Here is a 19496-nt window from a genome sequence, read left to right as displayed (position 1 = left end):
GTAAGAGATGGTTCTCAGATCCAGCCTTTTACTTAAATGTAATAGGGCTAAAAGCGGTGAATAAAAACCCATGTGAGTATTGAGTTGTCAAATATAAGTTAGTATTTGCAGGAACTGGGACTGTATTTACTTAAGATTATGTAACTTCTGCAGATTGTTTAATCTTTTTCAGAGAAACTGTAGAGTAGTTGAGAGAATAATCCTGTGGGTCAGTTAGTTCTGAGTATGAATTATTAGTAGCTTACTAGCTTTGTGACTTTAGGCAGTTTCCCAATCTTTTTGAGACTTAATTTGTTCACCTATAAAATGGGGATAATAAATTTCACAGGTCATTGTGAGTACTACAGGAAATGTATTAAACATTTTGGCAGCTATACAGTAACCTTTCAGTAAAAAGTTGTTCCTGTCATGGGTATTAATCAAGATAGGAAATCTTATCCACATTTAGTATAAATTGTATTGAAATAATATTATTAATATAAGTAGATAAAAACATATCTGTTCTTAATATATCCTTTTAATTGATAATTTTTTAGAAAAAAATTTATACTTGATTAAACCCTTTATCCGGAGATAATTAATATCATAAAAATGAGGAAACTGAGACCCCCCCCCCCTTGGGAGGAGGTGAGACTGTAAAGGATAGATTGTCTCCACAGCCCATACTCTTGACTCCTGATATCTGACTGTGTATCTTTATCTGTCAGAGATGGTACAGGGACTTCCCTAGTTTCTAGTAAAGGCATAAATTATAAATATACAACCATTTAAGAAGGGATACCCAGAAAGTAATAGTTTCACTAGGTTTTTTACTTGCACAGAGGGTTGCCTCTTTGACTTGTCATTTTTAAAATGCCTATTTTTTTTAAAAAAAGCCTAACTATGGGAGATAGTAGGACTTCCCAGTTGGCATTAGTGGTTAAGAAGTGACGTGAAGTCACTCAGTCATGTCCAACTCTTTACAACCCCATGGACTGTAGCCTGCCAGGCTTCTTCATCCATTGGATTTTCCAGGCAAGAGTACTGGAGTGGGTTGCCATTTCCTTCTCCAGGGGATCTTCCTGACCCAGGGATTGAACTGGGGCTCCCGCATTGCAGGCAGACTCCTTAATGTCTGAGCCACCAGAGAAGCCCACTGCCTGCCAGTGTAGGAGACTCAGGTTCAATTCCTGGATCAGGAAGATCCCCCGGAGGAGGGCATGACAACCCACTCCAGCATTTTGCCCTGGAGAATCCCGTGGACAGAGAAGCCTGGTGGGCTATGGTCCAGAGGCTCACAGAGTCAGACACGACTGAAGCAACTTAGCACACACCCACACATAGGACACAGTAAAAATGAGAGTCCCTCTTGGAAACTGTCTTTGTTTTCCACCCCTCCTAGCTACAGCACCTTTTAATTTGAAGTAGATGAGTTGAACCAGTATAGGAGCTTCCTGCCTATATTTCTTTCATTTAAAATTTTTCTATACCAGGAGATACTTGTTAATCTTTTAATCTTTAAAACATACCTGCTTCTTTATATGAAACTGAGCAGTGAAGTAGATGAGTTGAACCAGTATAGGAGCTTCCTGCCTATATTTCTTTCATTTAAAATTTTTCTGTACCTGGAGATACTTGTTAATCTTTTAATCTTTAAAACATACCTGCTTCTTTATATGAAACTGAGCAGTGAGGTTTCCTGTTGTATTTAACATGTTTCTCAAGTTACCCTGAGGCTAACCAGATAGACTGTGGTAAATACATCCCGAGAAGGGAAGGGCAGCATTCTGCTCTGTCTGAAGTGTCAACCAGTTTCCTTTGTATCTCCTGTTTGGGTTCCATCTTGCTTTTTTTTTTTTTTTTTGTAGCTGCAGTCCCTCTGCCAGTATTTGGCCACCTCACTTAGGTGTGGGACTTGTTTGCAGAGAGAAATAAGGCAGTTGATACCATTAAGATGCTAGAAGAGAATGAGCAGGACACCTATGCTGAAAGAACAGATTCAAAGATGAGTCGTGTATTTCTTAAAGAAGGGAAACAGACCCAGAATGATTGGATAACACTGCGAATGTTCACTGTATGGGATTCCTTGGGAATCCATCACTGTAATAGAAGTTTCAGTAGCTACCATTTATTGAGTACCACATTTAATAAAACGCTGATGACATGTTTTTAGAAATCTTAAGCACTATATGCATTACCCGGTTTAACTTGAGTTCTTATGAGAGCCCTGCAAGTTAGGTATTATTTCAAGGGGTAGGAAATTGAGGCATAAAGCCAGCCAGGAAATAAAGGCAGGGTCAGGGTTTATACCAGACATATGTTTCATGCCCTGCATATGGTTCCTCCTGTGATTGTAGTAAAATAAAACTGAAAATTTAAGCAACACTTTGTGTATATATTTCAGGTCTAAAACCATTTATAGAGGTATGTAAGATAAATTCTAGCTGAAACATTTCCTGAAACAGTCTCATGAATTTCTTGCCCTGTTTTAAGATGGATGGAGTGCTTGGTAGACTCATTCCTACCATAGAGCTGAGCATTATGAATTTAGATATTTTACTTTTTAATGACTCTAAAACTGATTTTGTGGGTGGTGCTTTCTTAGACTTTTTTTTATTTCCATCACCAGCAGTAATGGTTGATTTTACAAAATAGGGGAAATTTGTATTCTTTTTTCTCAAGAATTAGTGCTAATGCAATAATAATAGAAGCTGGATCAAACATGAGATGATCTTAACTCTGAAGCTTGATGACTCACACTTTCTGTATGTTGACTGAAGCATATATATTCACTTGAGGATAACCTTGAAAGTCTGTTTTTTCAATGGTGAATGTCTGTCACTGTGTCGTTAGCGTCACCCACTGATGTCAGGTAGTTAGCTCAGGAACATAAAAATACATTTGAGTTCCAGTTTGCGTAGTAAATTACCATGTCTGATACATTGAGTTTAAAATTACAGTTTATTGGTACTTCACTGGTGTCCAGTGGTTAAGACTGCATGCTTCCACTGTAGGGGGTGTGGGTTCAATCCCTGGTTGCAGAACTAAGATCCTACATGCTGTGTGGCACAGCCAAAAAACAAAAAATAATAAAATAAAATTACAGTTTATTCCAATAATTACATGCTTATAAATTGATTTTTGTTTAAAAATATAACAAACAAGCCTGGAGATTAATTGTAAAGAATATATGGATTCTTGGATTTTGTTAGTTTGTGAATAACAAGTAAAATTTTCAGTGGAAAAGAACTCAGCATTATAATAAAACTGAAGTTTCACATTTTCTGGATTCAGAATACTTTTGTATAGATTACTACAATTTTAAACATGTCAGGAAAAAATAGTTTTTGATTTGTGACATTTTAAAAGAATGTATTATAAGAGTATTTAAGATTATGTTGAGACGGTACTTCTTTGCTTTTCTCCAGCCAAAGTGATTTATTTAGGTTGAGCAGCTAAGTCTGACAATGCACTTTTGTCAAATAGCCCTTACATGTTCACAGAAAATCTGTTGTTTAGGTTTATTAATTTATTATTAAGTATGTGCCTATCCTGTATGTATAATAATAATATTATACTTGGTGTTATTAAAAGATGTTAGTACAAATAAATGAGACCGCTTCAGTCTTTGAAGAGTTAGCAACCCATTAGAGATGAGACAGATGTGCAGGTGACAGATTCAGGGTAGATTATGGTAATTCAAGAGGAGGTATAGAAAAGTGCCTTGGTGATATTTCATAGGCCAGGTGGAATGAGCCACCAGAGAGAAAGAAGTTAAAGAAAAACGACTGAGAGAACTGAGGTAGGAGAAGGAGGTAGGATCAGAAGTGCAGAATAGCGGGTTAACTTTGAAAATAGAAAAAGATACACCCTTTTAATATTGAGGAGAAGAAGGTAAAATCACACAGTGACGGAATATTGAGGTGGAAGGGAGATGGAAAATGAGGAATAATTTACATTAGATTTCTCCATTTTTCTCATTTTTCATCTGAGAGGATGAAAAAATTTCATTTTCATCTGAGAGGAAGACAGGGATAAGAGTAATAATAATGGCAGCATTTACCGTTGGTTGAATTCTTAGTATATGTGCATGGCTAGCTGCTTTATTGTATATACTTTATATAATAATTAATAAAAGTAAGTAGTATTATGCCTATTTTACAGATAAGGGAAATACATTCAGAACTGTTTAGTAATTTTTGATTGCAAAGATCTTGAGCCTTTTATTATCTCATACTGCCTCAAAGATTTTGAATGAGATAGATTTGAGGGCACCCTGCTCCAGTACTCTCGCCTGGAGAATCCCATGGATGGAGGAGCCTGGTGGGCTGCAGTCCATGGGGTCGCTAAGAGTCGGACACAACTGAGCGACTTCCCTTTCACTTTTCACTTTCATGCTTTGGAGAAGGAAATGGCAACCCACTCCAGTGTTCCTGCCTGGAGAATCCCAGGGACGGGGGAGCCTGGTGTGCTGCGGTCTATGGGGTCGCACAGAGTCGGACACGACTGAAGCAACTTAGCAGCAGTAGCAGTGAATTTTGACATAGTTACCTTTAAGGGATTGATTAAAAAAACATTAATAAGCTTCTTGAGGTCAAATTAAAGAGAGTAGATGTATGGCTTAATCTAGCCAACAGGAGTATATGACCTTCCATAGCCTAGCTCAAGAAGTCCAAGATCAGAAGTGAAGAAAATGTAAGATTGTATTTTTCCAAATAATATCATTTCAATAAAGTACCCATCTGGATAAGAGGGAGTAGTAATGATATTTCCTATAACACAGCTTTCTGTACCAGGATGCTGGAAAGGATGCTTCCCCTAGGGGAAACAGTAACTACTTCTTTCTCCAAGCCTTTGGTAACCTCCAATCTGTTTTCTGTCTCTGAATTTGCCTATTCTAGATACTTTACTTAAGTGGAATTATGCAATATGTTCTTTTGTGTCTGATTTATCTCACTTAGTATATTTTCAAGTTCCTCTGTGTTGTACAGTATATAGTTGTATGTTTACATCACATTTTGTTTACCCATTCATCTGTTTATGGATGCTTGGGTTGTTTCCATTGTGAATTGTGCACCAGTGTACGTAGTTCTTTGGAATATATAACTAATTGTGAAATTGCTGGGTAAAGCAGCATGATTTTATTATGGCTTTGGAGGTCAGAAGTCCTAAGCTGCATTCCTTCCAGAAGCTCCGTGGAGAGAATTTATTTCCTTCTCTCTTCTAATAGCTTCTATAGGCTACCTATGTTCCTTGGTTTATGACCTCTTCCTCCATCTTCAGAGCCAGAAGTAAAGTGTCTTTAGGTCCATCTGCCTGTCTTCCTCTCTCTCTCACTGCTGCTCCTCTTAACCACATTTTCTCTGACTCTCCTGCCTTCCTCTGTCTCTTACAAAGACCATTTTGTGGTTACACTGGGTCCACCCAGATAATTAAGCATAACACCCCCATCTAAAGACCCTTGACCTGATCCAGTCTGCAAAATCTTTTTTACCATGTAAGGTAACTATTCACAGCTTCTGGGATTAAAATGTGCCTGCCAGAGTACTTTATCCTAAATTAAATCTGATTAACTATATTTTAGATGACAGTTGGAGACCAGAAGTTGTATAACGTTTTATAAACTTCAGTAAGAAAAACCAAGGCATTTTCTTTAATGTAAAAATTATTAGACAAATGTTAAGCCTTGCTCACTTTTTAATCAGAGAGCAGATTTCTTTCATCGGTATTTCTGGCAAATGTTCATCTACCCTGAGCTTGGACTCATCCTTTGACAGGGAACAGTTTTTAATGCATCCTGTTCTGCTGTTTTATAACTGTGTTGTCTATACTCTTGAATTCTGCCCTTAGCAATAACACAGATTAAAATGATTTTTCTCATTTTTTAAAAATGAAAGCTTTCCTAGAAGTCATTGCCCTAGTCTAAGTTTTCATCGTTTGACATTTATTATAAAGTGATTTATTATAAAGGACTTCCCTCATAGCTCAGTTGGTAAAGAATCTGCCTGCAATGCAGGAGACCCCACTTGGATTCCTGGGTTGGGAAGATCCACTAGAGAAAGGATAGGCTACCCACTCCAGTATTCTGGCCTGGAGAATTCCAGGACTGTATAGTTTGTTTTTTTTTTTAATTGATCTATTATAAAGTATTTATTAGTACATATATTATATAGATTTATTATAAAGTATTATAAATATGATAATTTATTATAAAGTAATATAACAGTGGCTGTCATTCTTAAGTATTACTAGTAATGTAATAGTGATTGTCATTCATTAAGTATCACATTCATTAAGTATGTTAAACACTTGTGTAGATTACCTCATTTAATCCTTATAACCACCATATGAGGCATTATTTTTTCTTTCTGTAGATCAGGGACTGAGGCTTAGATGTTTAGTTCCTTGACAAGAAGAGTCATGCATATCAGTAGACAAATATCTGTGAAGTGACAGAGACATCCTCCTGTCTTCTGTACCATGTTCCTTTTGTTTTCTCTCCTGTGTGTAAGACTCTATACTGTACTCAGTAGAATCACTAAAATTGAATAAGATATTAACTTGTTCTCAAGAAATTTCTCTTATAGAGAACATATTTGAAAATGTAATAGAATAATCATAAGTATTACAAGAGTCCATAGAAATTCAGTGTAGGGAGATATCATTTCTAGCTGGGAAGATCAGGGAAGGCTTTGAAGAAAGTGGAACTTCAACTGGACCTGGAAGCTGGGTGGGATCTAAATGTGATGGTAATGGGCAGTGTATGTTCAGTATGGAGAAAGAAAGAAAGCTAAGATGGGAGGAAGAAGTCTGCACTGAAGGTTTCTAATTTCTCTAGCGTTTCCCCATCACATCACGTGCTTTCTAAATCCCTTATCGTTTAGTCTTCCTCGGAATTAGCGTTAGAGTTCTGCAGACTTTAGTGCAGCCACTTCCATTAACATTGGCTTATTTTTATTATTTTTGAAAATTTATTGTTGCCTTTTTGTAACTTTTATAATTAATAAAGAAAAATGACATCAGATTAAATTTTTAAAATATAAGATATTATTTTTCTGATAATATTTAACTGTTTTGAAAGATTAAAAGTTGTTCTATTTTAAAGCAACCAACTCATCTTTTAACCAGACAAAAACTCAGTTTTAGGAGGATTCGGTTTTAACCTGTTGACTGATTGAGTTTGTGGTCAGTTTAACTATCTTCTTTTTACCTGAATTATGTTCACTTGATTTTTTCATTCAGATGATTTTCTCCAGGATAATATCAAGATCTTTTTGGCAACTGAAAAAGCCAAATAAATTTATTAATTCAAAATTTATTAATCAATACAGTTATGAAATGACATTCCAAAAATACTATCAGAAATTCTTAGCAACAAATGTTTATCTGTTCTGTGGGACTTATTAGTGCCATGGTTGATATTAGAAAGTTATATTCTTAAGAGGTCATGATCAGGCATCATTTTCTTTGAAATGAGGACAAAAGATGTTGAAAGACCAGGGCACCAGTGAATATATCTGCTATTTTTGTAATAATTGAAGAATCTTGATGTCTTGAAACAGTGCTAGTTTGGGAAAACATTTCCAGATGAACTACCAGTAGTTTTAGAAGAAGCCTCAGAAATTCACTGAGGGACAGGCCTCACGTAAAGTTCTCATCAGAACGTAGTGGAGCTCTCGGCTTGCAGGAGGCAAAGACGCACCTTTCTTCAGTCGTCCCCAATGCAGGTTCATCTGACGCCAGCTGACCCCACCATGCCACCTAACTTAGACCCCAGCGAAATCAGAGTTGTGTATCTGAGGTGCACCAGTGGGGAAGTAGGCGCAGCGTATGCCCTGGCTCCCAAGATCGGTCCTCTGGCTCTGTCTCCAAAAAGGATTGGTGGTGACATCACCAAGGCAACCACTGATAGGAAGGGCCTGAGGATTACAGAGAAACCGACCATTCAGAACAGACAGCCCCAGATTGAGGTGATACCTTCTGCTTCTGCCCTGATCATCAAAGCCCTCAAGTACAAAGACAGAAGCAGAAAAACATTAAGCACAGTGGAAATAACACTTTTGATGAGCTTGTCAACATTGCCTGACAGATGTGGCATCAGTCTTTAACAGCTAGAGTATTCTCTGCAACCATTAAGGAAATCCTGGAGACCGCCCAGTCTGTGGGCTGCAGCGTTGATTGACGCGACTTTCATGACATCAACCAACAGTCGTGCGGTGTAGTGCCCAGCTAGGTAAGAACTGCAGAGAAAAAAGAAAAAGAAAAGATTATTTGTCAACAAAAAAAATGAAAAAATAGTGGAACAATTACACATTTTAGACTCCACAGGGCCATTTTCCTTTTGAACTTATGTTTATCGTAGGATTATTACTAGTATTCTTATTGCTATTATTATTGTTTTAAATTTATTACGTATTTTACTGTGTGGACTGCATTATGCACTGGCCAAAGTTCTTTTATAAGCGTCAGAGTGGAAATACCAACACTGGTACTGATTTTTCTCGGTCTTCCTTCATAGGATGTTTTAAATAGTCCCAGAGGTCATTGAACTGCCTGGAGCACTTCTAGAGCCTCATGAGCATGGTAGAGGATATATTACTCTGTTCTTGGTGGTCCAGAAGCAAAAAGTCAAACGCTTAATAGGAAAGATGGCTTTCCTCTATCTCGTGTTTGGTTTGACAGATGTCAAAATACATGGCTTCTAAGAGATTCTGATTATTGCATATGGAGAAACTTTCCCTGGCCCTGCCCTTTGGTGCCTGTGGGGAGTTTTTGCTGTCGTTTTGGTATATGGAGCAGAGAACCATGCATGATTAGTGAGCCTATGAGGATACTAAGTGACATTTGAATTAAAATTTCACTTTTGTTAAAAGAGTGAATGAGGAATTAATCTTTTCATTAAGTGTAACCCAGTAACAAAAATTAAGATTTTTAAAGGCAGTATCCACTTTATTTTTATTCATTACAAATAGAATTTAGAATATTAATATATTGTGTTTGTTTCTAAAAGGCTGCTTTAAACACAGATTATGAGATTGTAATTTTCTCCCTTTTTCCTTACAAGGCAGGTTAGTTTCCTATCATGTCACTTTTTTGTGTTCTTTTTTTCTAACAAATATAAAAGATTTCCCAGTTATCTTATATTTTACATCTTGCTTGAAGCAAAACACTAGACTCCATTGCTCTTTCAATTAGATCCACTATATAGCATTTTTGGCTTAGAGCAGTGGCAGTAGAAGCCAGGGGTCAGATTTAATGAGCACTCGTGAGAGGTGGAGAGGAGATTGAGAAGGTGATTTTTTAGAAAAAAGGGAGGAAGGAAAGCGAGTAATCTAAAATAAATACCTGTGTTTGTCTCGGGACCACGATAGCCGTAGCACCGTTACCTGAGTGGGGTGGCCTGCGCTGGGAGCAGACTGCCTGAAGCGATACGTTCAGTTTTGCAGATGTTGCATTTGGGTGCCTTACAGTACTTGCAGGTGAAAAAGTGAGTAATTGAAGATAGAGATATGTTGAGGGGGAAAAAAAATTGGCTGCTTATATAGGTGTGGAAGCACTTAGCAGGGAGATACTAATGGGAAGAGAATGGATAAGCTGAGAAGAGGACCACAGGCAAAGCTCTATAACATGAAAAGGGTGGACAGAGAAAGAAGCCCTGCCCTGTAGTAGGGTGGCCACAGGGTGCACATCGCTGTTTAAATTAAATTAAATTTAAAATTCAGTCATGTTAGCTGCCCTTCTTGTGCTCAGTAGCCATATGTCATTAGTGACTACTATCCACTATGGTAGTGAAACATTTCCATCATCACAGAAATTTCCTTTCAGTTCCAGTTCCAGTTCAGTCGCTCAGTTGTGTCCGATTCTTTGTGACCCCATGAATTGCAGCACTCCAGGCCTCCCTGTCCATCACCAACTCCCGGAGTTCACTGAGACTCACGTCCATCGAGTCAGTGATGCCATCCAGCCATCTCATCCTCTGTTGTCCCCTTCTCCTCCTGCCCCCAATCCCTCCCAGCACCAGAGTCTTTTCCAATGAGTCAACTCTTCGCATGAGGTGGCCAAAGTACTGGAGTCTCAGCTTCAACATCAGTGCTTCCAATGAACACCCAGGACTGACCTCCTTTAGGATGGGCTGATTGGATCTCCTTGCAGTCCAAGGGACTCTCAACAGTCTTCTCCAACACCACAGTTCAAAAGCATCAATTCTTCAGCGCTCAGCTTTCTTTACAGTCCAACTCTCACATCCATACATGACCACTGGAAAAACCATAGCCTTGACTAGACGGACCTTTGTTGGCAAAGTAATGTCTCTGCTTTTCAATATGCTATCTAGGTTGGTCATAACTTTCCTTCCAAGGAGTAAGCGTCTTTTAATTTCATGGCTGCAGTCACCATCTGCAGTGATTTTGGAGCCCCAAAAAATAAAGTCTGACACTGTTTCCACTGTTTCCCCATCTATTTCCCATGAAGTGATGGGACCCGATGCCGTGATCTTCGTTTTCTGAATGTTGAGCTTTAAGCCAACTTTTTTACTCTCCTCTTTCACTTTCATCAAGAGGCTTTTTAGTTCTTCTTCACTTTCTGCTACGAGGGTGGTGTCATCTGCATATCTGAGGTTATTGATATTTCTCCGGCAATCTTGATTACAGCTTGTGTTTCTTCCAGCCCAGTGTTTCTCATGATGTACTCTGCATATAAGTTAAATAAGCAGGGTAACAATATACAGCCTTGACGTACTTCTTTTCCTATTTGGAACCAGTCTGTTGTTCCATGTCCAGTTTTAACTGTTGCTTCCTGACCTGCATACAGGTTTCTCAAGAGGCCTGTCAGGTGGTCTGGTATTCCCATCTCTTTCAGAATTTTCCATAGTTTATTGTGATCCACACAATCAAAGGCTTTGGCATAGTCAATAAAGCAGAAATAGATGTTTTTCTGGAACTCTCTTGCTTTTTCCATGATCCAGCGGATGTTGGCAATGTGATCTCTGGTTCCTCTGCCTTTTCTGAAACCAGCTTGAACATCTGAAAGTTTTCGCCTCATGTATTGTTGAAGCCTGGCTTGGAGAATTCTGAACATTACTTTACTAGCGTGTGAGATGAGTGCAATTGTGCGGTAGTTTGAGCATTCTTTGGCATTGCCGTTCTTTGGGATTGAAATGAAAACAGACCTTTTCCAGTCCTGTGGCCACTGCTGTGTTTTCCAAATTTGCTGGCATATTGAGTGCAGCACTTTCACAGCATCATCTTTTACGATTTGAAATAGCTCAACTGGAATTCCATCACCTCCACTAGCTTTGTTCATAGTGATGCTTCCTTAGGCCCACTTGACTTCACACTCCAGGATGTCTGGCTCTAGGTGGGTGATCACACCATCGTGATTATCTGGGTCGTGAAGATCTTTTCTGTATAGTTTTTCTGTGTATTCTTGCCACCTCTTCTTAATATCTTCTGCTTCTGTTAGGTCCATATCATTTCTGTACTTAATTGTGCCCATCGTTGCAGGAAATGTTCCCTTGGTATCTCTAACTTTCTAGAAGAGATCTCTAGTCTTTCCCATTCTATTGTTTCCCTCTATTTCTTGCATTGATCACGGAGGAAGGCTTTCTTATCTCTCCTTGCTATTCTTTGGAACTCTGCATTCAAATGGGTATAGCTTTCCTTTTCTCCTTTGGTTTTGACTTCTCTTCTTTTCACAGCTATTTGTAAGGCCTCCTCAGACAGCCATTTTGCTTTTTTGCATTTCTTTTTCCTTGGGATGTTCTTGATCCCTGTCTCCTGTACAATGTCACAAACCTCCGACCATAGTTCATCCGGCACTCTGTCTATCAGATCTAGTCCCTTAAATCTATTTCTCACTTCCACTGTGTAACTGTAAGGAATTTGATTTAGGTCATACCTGAATGGTCTAGTGGTTTTCCTCACTTTCTTCAATTTAAGTCTGAATTTGGCAATAAGGAGTCCATGACCTGAGCCACAGTCAGTTCCCAGTCTTGTTTTTGTTGACTGTATAGAGCTTCTCCATCTTTGGCTGCAAAGAATGTAATCAGTCGTATTTCAAATTTTTAGCAGAGGTGTTATAGTCATCCATTCCGTGGATAAACTATAGCCTCAGTTCTGATGATGCATCTTGCTTTGTAGTAACATAGAACGTTTTTATAGCCATAAGTGATGCTCTTTCTGGGTTTCCATTATCCCAGGTTCCTCCTATTTTATGGTGACACACTTGGAAGAAACCACCTATTCACTCACATAGACACACACACTAGTAGAAGCCAAGTTTTCATGAAGATCTTTTGGCTGTTTTTTCTATTAGATATGCCCCACAGTTGCCTGACTTTTTGTGACGTTCATTTGGAATTTGTGCTGCTTATCAAGGGAATGTAGTGACAGGCACAGATATTATCATTATTTCTTGTAGGACATCTGAAATTTAACCATAATTTTGATTGCCTTAAATTTACTGAAATTAAATTTACTGCCTTAAATTAAGAATCTGAAGGAAAAAAAAAAAAACTTTTCCTTATTGTATAGGTTTAACTGAAGTAGTAGTATATAATGTGGCTGCTAATTACAGATTAAAATATAGTACATATCATCCAGAATATATCTGCTTAGTGATGAAAAATTACTTTCACGAACCCCATGTTCCAGAATTTCTCATTCAAAAAATGTTTGTTTATTTTTGTACATACATAGTTCCACTAGAGGCTGAGTCTCTTGTTACTTGCCTTGTAGCAGAATGTCAAGTGGCCGATTAGAGAGGTGAGATTGGCTGCTCTAGCCAGGGAAGCTCATAGGGCGGTAAGATTTCTACTGTCTGTTTTGCTCTACAGCTGAGAATTCATTTTTGATTCTGTTTAATTGAGGTGAAGTGCATATAACATAAAATTAAGCATTAAAAGCAAGCAATTCTGTGACATTTAGTACATTCGCAGTGTTGTTGCAGCTATCGCTTTTATCTAGTTCTAACATTATTCCAAAAGGAAGCCATTAAAAGGATACTCTACTTTTCCCCTCCCCCCAGCTCCTGGCAGTCATCAGTCTGTGATCTGTCTGTGTTGGCTGAACCCTTCTGGAGATTTCATTTAAATGGAATCATACAGTATGTCTGTCTGACTTCTTCACTTAGCATGATGTTTTTGAGGTTCATCTAGGTTGTAGCAGTACTTCATTCTTTTTGTGCCCAAATAATATTCCATGTGTGACTATACCACAGTTTGTTTTTCCAGTTATCTGTTAGTGGACATTTGGGTTGTTTCTGCTTTTTAGTTGTTGTGAACAGTGCTGCTATGGACATTCATGTGCAAGGATTTGAGTATCTGTTTTCAGTTCTTTGGGGTATATACCTACAGTGGAATTGATGGATCATGTAGTTAACCTTTTTGAAGACCCACTAAACTCTTCCACAGCAGCTCAATCATTTTCCATTTCCATAATGAGGGCCAAGGATCCCATTTTCTCCACATCCTTGTTACACTTGTTGTTTTCCTTTTTTTTCCCTCCTGTTCAGTTCAGTTCAGTCGGTCAGTCGTGTCCGACTCTTTGCGACCCCATGAATCACAGCACGCCAGGCCTCCATGTCCATCACCAACTCCCAGAGTTCACTCAGACTCACGTCCATCGAGTCAGTGATGCCATCCAGCCATCTCATCCTCTGTTGTCCCCTTCTCCTCCTGCCCCCAATCCCTCCCATCATCAGAGTCTTTTCCAATGAGTCAACTCTTCGCATGAGGTGGCCAAAGTACTGGAGTTTCAGCTTCAGCATCATTCCCTCCAAAGAAAGGAGATCAGGGCTGATCTCCTTCAGAATGGACTGGTTGGATCTCCTTGCAGTCCAAGGGACTCTCAAGAGTCTTAGAGCCTGCTAATGGGTTGAATAATATACATTTAAAGTAACCTCTCTGTATTCATTTTTGTCAGGAAATAGTGTTAGAATCCAAATCTTTACTTTTTTTTTCTGACAGTGTCTTTGGGCATCTTCCTCTGTATTACAGTTAGAATGACTTAAGATACGAATAATGGGTTGTAATAATAAAGTATTTTTACATCTGAACCATTTGATTTTTGCTTTGCTCTCCTTGGTGGCTCAGCCCTCACTCTAATCCTAGACCCTATTTAAAATCTCCTCTCTCCCTCTCTGCCACACTAGAACTCTCAAAGCACTTTATACCTTTCTTACCACAAATAACGTAGTCTGCCATGCTTGGCTTGAGGGCAGTGGCAGTTTTTCTTATTTATTTACTACCTCTCAAACCTATGCATTTAGAAAAAAAATCTGAGGTCACTGAGATTAGAAAAAATAAAATTTGTTTTTAAGTATCATGGTTTCCTTTAGATATAACTAGATTCTGAAGAGATAATTAGATTGTAAGTTTTCATTTTGAGGCCTCAAAGGGTTGACCTGTTTGGAAAATATTAATATTATCTCCTAAATAAGGATTAAGTGTCTTTACTTAACAGCTCGGTTGTGCTCTTTAATGACCCGTATGGGAATAGAATCTAAATATGAGTGGACGTATATGTGTATGCATAACTGATTGACTTTTCTGTACAGCAGAAACTAACACAACATTGTAAATCAACTATACTTCAATAAAATTAATTTAAAAGTAAAAATAAAAGAAAGGTACGTATATTTTTAAGTTGCTTTAATCATTATGGATTCACTATGTGTGGGATTCATATGTACAAACTACTGTACATAACAGGGGGCGTCCCAGGTGGTACTAGCAGTACAGAACCTGCCTGCCAGTGCCGGAGACATGGGAGACGTGGGTTCCGTCCCTGGATCAGGAAGATCCCCTGGAGGAAGGCCCAGCAACCCACTCCAGTATTTTTGCCTGGAGATTCCCACAGACAAAAGAGCCTTGGAGGCTACAGTCCATGGGGTCACAAAAGAGTCGGACATGACTTAGCGACTAAAACAACAAAAAAAGGACATAGATATCTATTCTCATTCATGGAGAAATGACAATAGGATTAGGATAATGAAAAGACTGTCTTCCCTCTACCAAAAAATAATAAAATAAAGGCATTCCTGGACAGAATTTTAAAAAGCAGAAGTCAATTTTTTTTAAGAGACAAATCACATTGGAGTAATAGAAGGTATAAGACTACGGTTTCTCCAGTGGTCATGTATGGATGTGAGAGTTGGACTGTGAAGAAGGCTGAGCGCCAAAAAATTGATGCTTTTGAACTGTGGTGTTGGAGAAGACTCTTGAAAGTCCCTTGGACTGCAAGGAGATCCAACCAGTCCATTCTGAAGGAGATCAGCCCTGGGATTTCTTTGGAAGGAATGATGCTAAAGCTGAAACTCCAGTACTTTGGCCACCTCATGCGAAGAGTTGACTCATTGGAAAAGACTCTGATGCTGGGAGGGATTGGGAGCAGGAGGAGAAGGGGACGACAAAGGATGAGATGGCTGGATGGCATCACTGACTCGATGGACGTGAGTCTGAGTAAACTCCGGGAGTTGGTGATGGACAGGGAGGCCTGGCGTGCTGCGATTCATGGGGTCACAAAGAGTTGGACACGACTGAGCGACTGCACTGAACTGATAAATTATTGCTTTTGTGTTTGGAAGGTTGGAAACATAAAGGAAGGTAGCACATGGTCTGGACACTGAGAGGCATTGAAAAGCATGAAACCTGTGCAAATCTCAGAAGTGTGAACTACTCATCAGGACAGGAGACCTTTGCCTGTTTGGTCCTTGACTACTACCTGTGAAGAAACAACTTCCTGGGAGATGACAACTTGCCAATTTTTAGTGAAAGTCGCTCAGTCATGTCTGACTCTTTGCAACCCCATACAGTCTTGAAATTCTCCAGGCCAGAACACTGGAATGGGGATGTTGGGGGATCTTCCGAACCCAGGGATCGAACCCAGGGATCAAACCCAGGTCTCCCGCATTGCAGGCGGATTCTTTACAAGCTGAGCCACTGGGGAAGCCAAAAATTCTTAAACTCCATGTAAATTTCACCTAACTTTCAGCTGGGCCTTCACTGAAACTAGTGTCCTTGGATTCACCTCTAATGCACCTGCTTTTTTCTTTGCCTCTTGCTATCTGGATGTATCCCCAAAAGTTTACTGCAACTCTGGTCATTGTTGATGTTTTTCTTTTACTATTTTAATATAAAAGTGGTAATTGTAAAAACCTGTATGTAAACACATATGTGTGCTTTAAGCACTCATGTGTCTACCACTCTGGTCACAAAACAGTTATCATGTTCCAGAAGGCCGCTGTAGATCCATTCTGATCATGTGCTTCTACCAAAGAGGTAACCATCAACCTGAATTGGGTGTTAACGGTCACATGCTTTTCTTTGCATATTTTTCCAGCTAGGTATTAGTTGAATCATACTATATATATATCAGATAAGATCAGATCAGATCAGTTGCTCAGTCGTGTCCGACTCTTTGCGACCCCATGAATCGCAGCACACCAGGCCTCCCTGTCCATCACCAACTCCCAAAGTTCACTGAGACTCACGTCCATCGAGTCAGTGATGCCATCCAGCCATCTCATCCTCTGTCGTCCCCTTCTCCTCCTGCCCCCAGTCCCTCCAAGCATCAGAGTCTTTTCCAATGAGTCAACTCTTTGCATGAGGTGGCCAAAGTACTGGAGTTTCAGCTTTAGCATCATTCCTTCCAAAGAAATCCCAGGGCTGATCTCCTTCAGAATGGACTCGTCGGATCTCCTTGCAGTCCAAGGGACTCTCAAGAGTCTTCTCCAACACCACAGTTCAAAAGCATCAATTTTTCGGCGCTCAGCCTTCTTCACGGTCCAACTCTCACATCCATACATGACCACAGGAAAAACCATAGCCTTGACTAGACGAACCTTTGTTGGCAAAGTAATGTCTCTGCTTTTGAATATGCTATCTAGGTTGGTCATAACTTTCCTTCTAAGGAGTAAGCGTCTTTTAATTCCATGGCTGCAGTCACCATCTGCAGTGATTTTGGAGCCCAGAAAAATAAAGTCTGACGCTGTTTCCCCATCTATTTCCCATGAAGTGATGGGACCGGATGCCATGATCTTCGTTTTCTGAATGTTGAGCTTTAAGCCAACTTTTTCACTCTCCACTTTCACTTTCATCAAGAGGCTTTTGAGTTCCTCTTCACTTTCTGCCATAAGGGTGGTGTCATCTGCACATCTGAGGTTATTGATATTTCTCCCAGCAATCTTGATTCCAGCTTGTGCTTCTTCCAGTCCAGCGTTTTTCATGATGTACTCTGCATATACGTTAAATAAGCAGGGTGACAATATACAGCCTTGACGTACTCCTTTTCCTATGTGGAACCAGTCTGTTGTTCCATGTCCAGTTCTAACTGTTGCTTCCTGACCTGCATACACATTTCTCAAGAGGCAGATCAGGTGGTCTGGTATTCCCATCTTTTTCAGAATTTCCCACAGTTTATTGTGATCCATACAGTCAAAGGCTTTGGCTAGTCAATAAAGCAGAAATAGATGTTTTTCTGGAACTCTCTTGCTTTTTCTATGATCCAGTGGATGTTGGCAATTTGATCTCTGGTTCCTCTGCCTTTTCTAAAACCAGCTTGAACATTTGGAAGTTCACGGTTCACATATTGCTGAAGCCTGGCTTGGAGAATTTTGAGCATTACTTTACTAAAGTATAAGATGAGTGCAATTGTGCGGTAGTTTGAGCATTCTTTGGCATTGCCTTTCTTTGGGATTGGAATGAAAACTGACCTTTTCCAGTCCTGTGGCCACTGCTGAGTTTTCCAAATTTGCTGGCATATTGAGTGCAGCACTTTCACAGCATCATCTTTCAGGATTTGGAATAGCTCAACTGGAATTCCATCACCTCCACTAGCTTTGTTCGTAGTGATGCATTCTAAGGCCCACTTGACTTCACATTCCAGGATGTCTGGCTCTAGGTCAGTGATCACACCATCATGATTATCTGGGTTGTGAAGATCTTTTTTGTACAGTTCTTCTGTGTATTCTTGCCATCTCTTAATATCTTCTGCTTCTGTTAGGTCCATACCATTTCTGTCCTTTATCGAGCCCATTTTTGCATGAAATGTTCCTTTGGTATCTCTGATTTTCTTGAAGAGATCTCTAGTCTTTCCCATTCTGTTGTTTTCCTCTATTTCTTTGCGTTGATCGCTGAAGAAGGCTTTCTTATCTCTTCTTGCTATTCTTTGGAACTCTGCATTCAGATGTTTATATCTTTCCTTTTCTCCTTTGCTTTTCGCTTCTCTTCTTTTCATATATATTTTTTTTTCATATATATATATATATATATATATATATATATATATATCTTCTTTGTCTGGCTGAACATTTTGTTTTGGGGATTCATCCAGGTTTGTACATATATCTCTAATTCACTTTCACTAGATGTGTAATCCCAGTATATGGATGCATCACAATTTTTCTATCCATTCTATTATTGATAGACGTTTCCATTATTTTTAGGCTTTTGCTATTACAAACATGACTGCTATAATTTTGTAATCTCTTGATACATAACTGCTGAACTTGTTACGTTGTTTCTCAGTACTCTGGCCATAGCTGAAGTGGTAGTACTGAATAATACTGGTACCAACAACAGACGAGAATTTTAGTCTTGCCAAAACTTCCTATTAACCAACTTTGTAATTTTAGCCAATCTAGTGGGTGTAAAATGCTCTCTCTTTGGACCCTTTAGTGTATTTCCCTAGTTTCCAAGGAAGTCAAATATCCTTTCTTGTGTTTGTGGGCCATTATGTTTCCTCTTTTGTGAAATTCTTAATTCGTTTGTTTTGCCAATCTAATTTTTCTCTTGGGCTTTTAAAGTTGATTCATGGGAGTTTTTTGTGTGTTCTAAATACTCATCCTTTCTTATTTATATGTATTGTAATTATTTTCTTCTTTTCATTAATCATACATAGTCTTTTGATGAATCATGCTTGTAATTTTAAAGTAGTATGTATGTATGTGGTTAGTCGCTCAGTTGTGTCTGACTCTACGTGAACCCAGGGACTGTATCCCAGCAGGCTTCTCTGTCCATGAGGATTCTCCAGGCAAGAATACTGGAGTGGGTGGCTGTGCCCTCCTCCGGGGGATCTTCCCAACCCAGGGATTGAACCCAGATCTTCCGCACTGCAGGGGGATTCTTTACCATCTGAGCTACCAGGGAAGTCCAAGAATACTGGAATGAGTAGCCTATCCATTCAGAGGATCTTCACGACCCAGAAATCAAATGGGAATGTCCTGCGTTACAGATGGATTCTTTATCAGCTGACTTACCAAGGAAGCCCAGGTCATTTGTGTATAACAAAGGCAATTTTTAACAGATTTTGTGTGCTGCATCTTATTAAATTCTCTTATTCTGATTATTCACTTCAGTTCAGTCGCTCAGTCCTGTCCAACTCTTTGCGACCCCATGGACTGCAGCACGCCAGGCTTCCCTGTCCATCACCAACTCCTGGAGCTTGCTCAAACTCATGCCCATCGAGTTGGTGATGCCATCCAACTATCTCATCCTCTGTCGTCCCCTTCTCCTCCTGCCT

General features: G+C 39.3%; 1 protein-coding gene and 1 pseudogene across 10 annotated transcripts in view; both read left to right on the top strand.

The window, feature by feature from the left end:
- Positions 1–19496, top strand: part of POU2F1 (POU class 2 homeobox 1) — a 213091-nt gene that overhangs the window by 118817 nt on the left and 74778 nt on the right. The gene's annotated exons all lie outside the window — the stretch shown is intronic.
- Positions 8–17599, top strand: LOC139180575 (large ribosomal subunit protein uL11-like; annotated as a pseudogene).

This window comes from Bos indicus, chromosome 3 (assembly GCF_029378745.1).
Source record: "Bos indicus isolate NIAB-ARS_2022 breed Sahiwal x Tharparkar chromosome 3, NIAB-ARS_B.indTharparkar_mat_pri_1.0, whole genome shotgun sequence".
In the NCBI taxonomy this organism is placed as follows: Eukaryota; Metazoa; Chordata; class Mammalia; order Artiodactyla; family Bovidae; genus Bos; species Bos indicus.
This window is presented reverse-complemented; position numbering and strand designations above follow the sequence as displayed.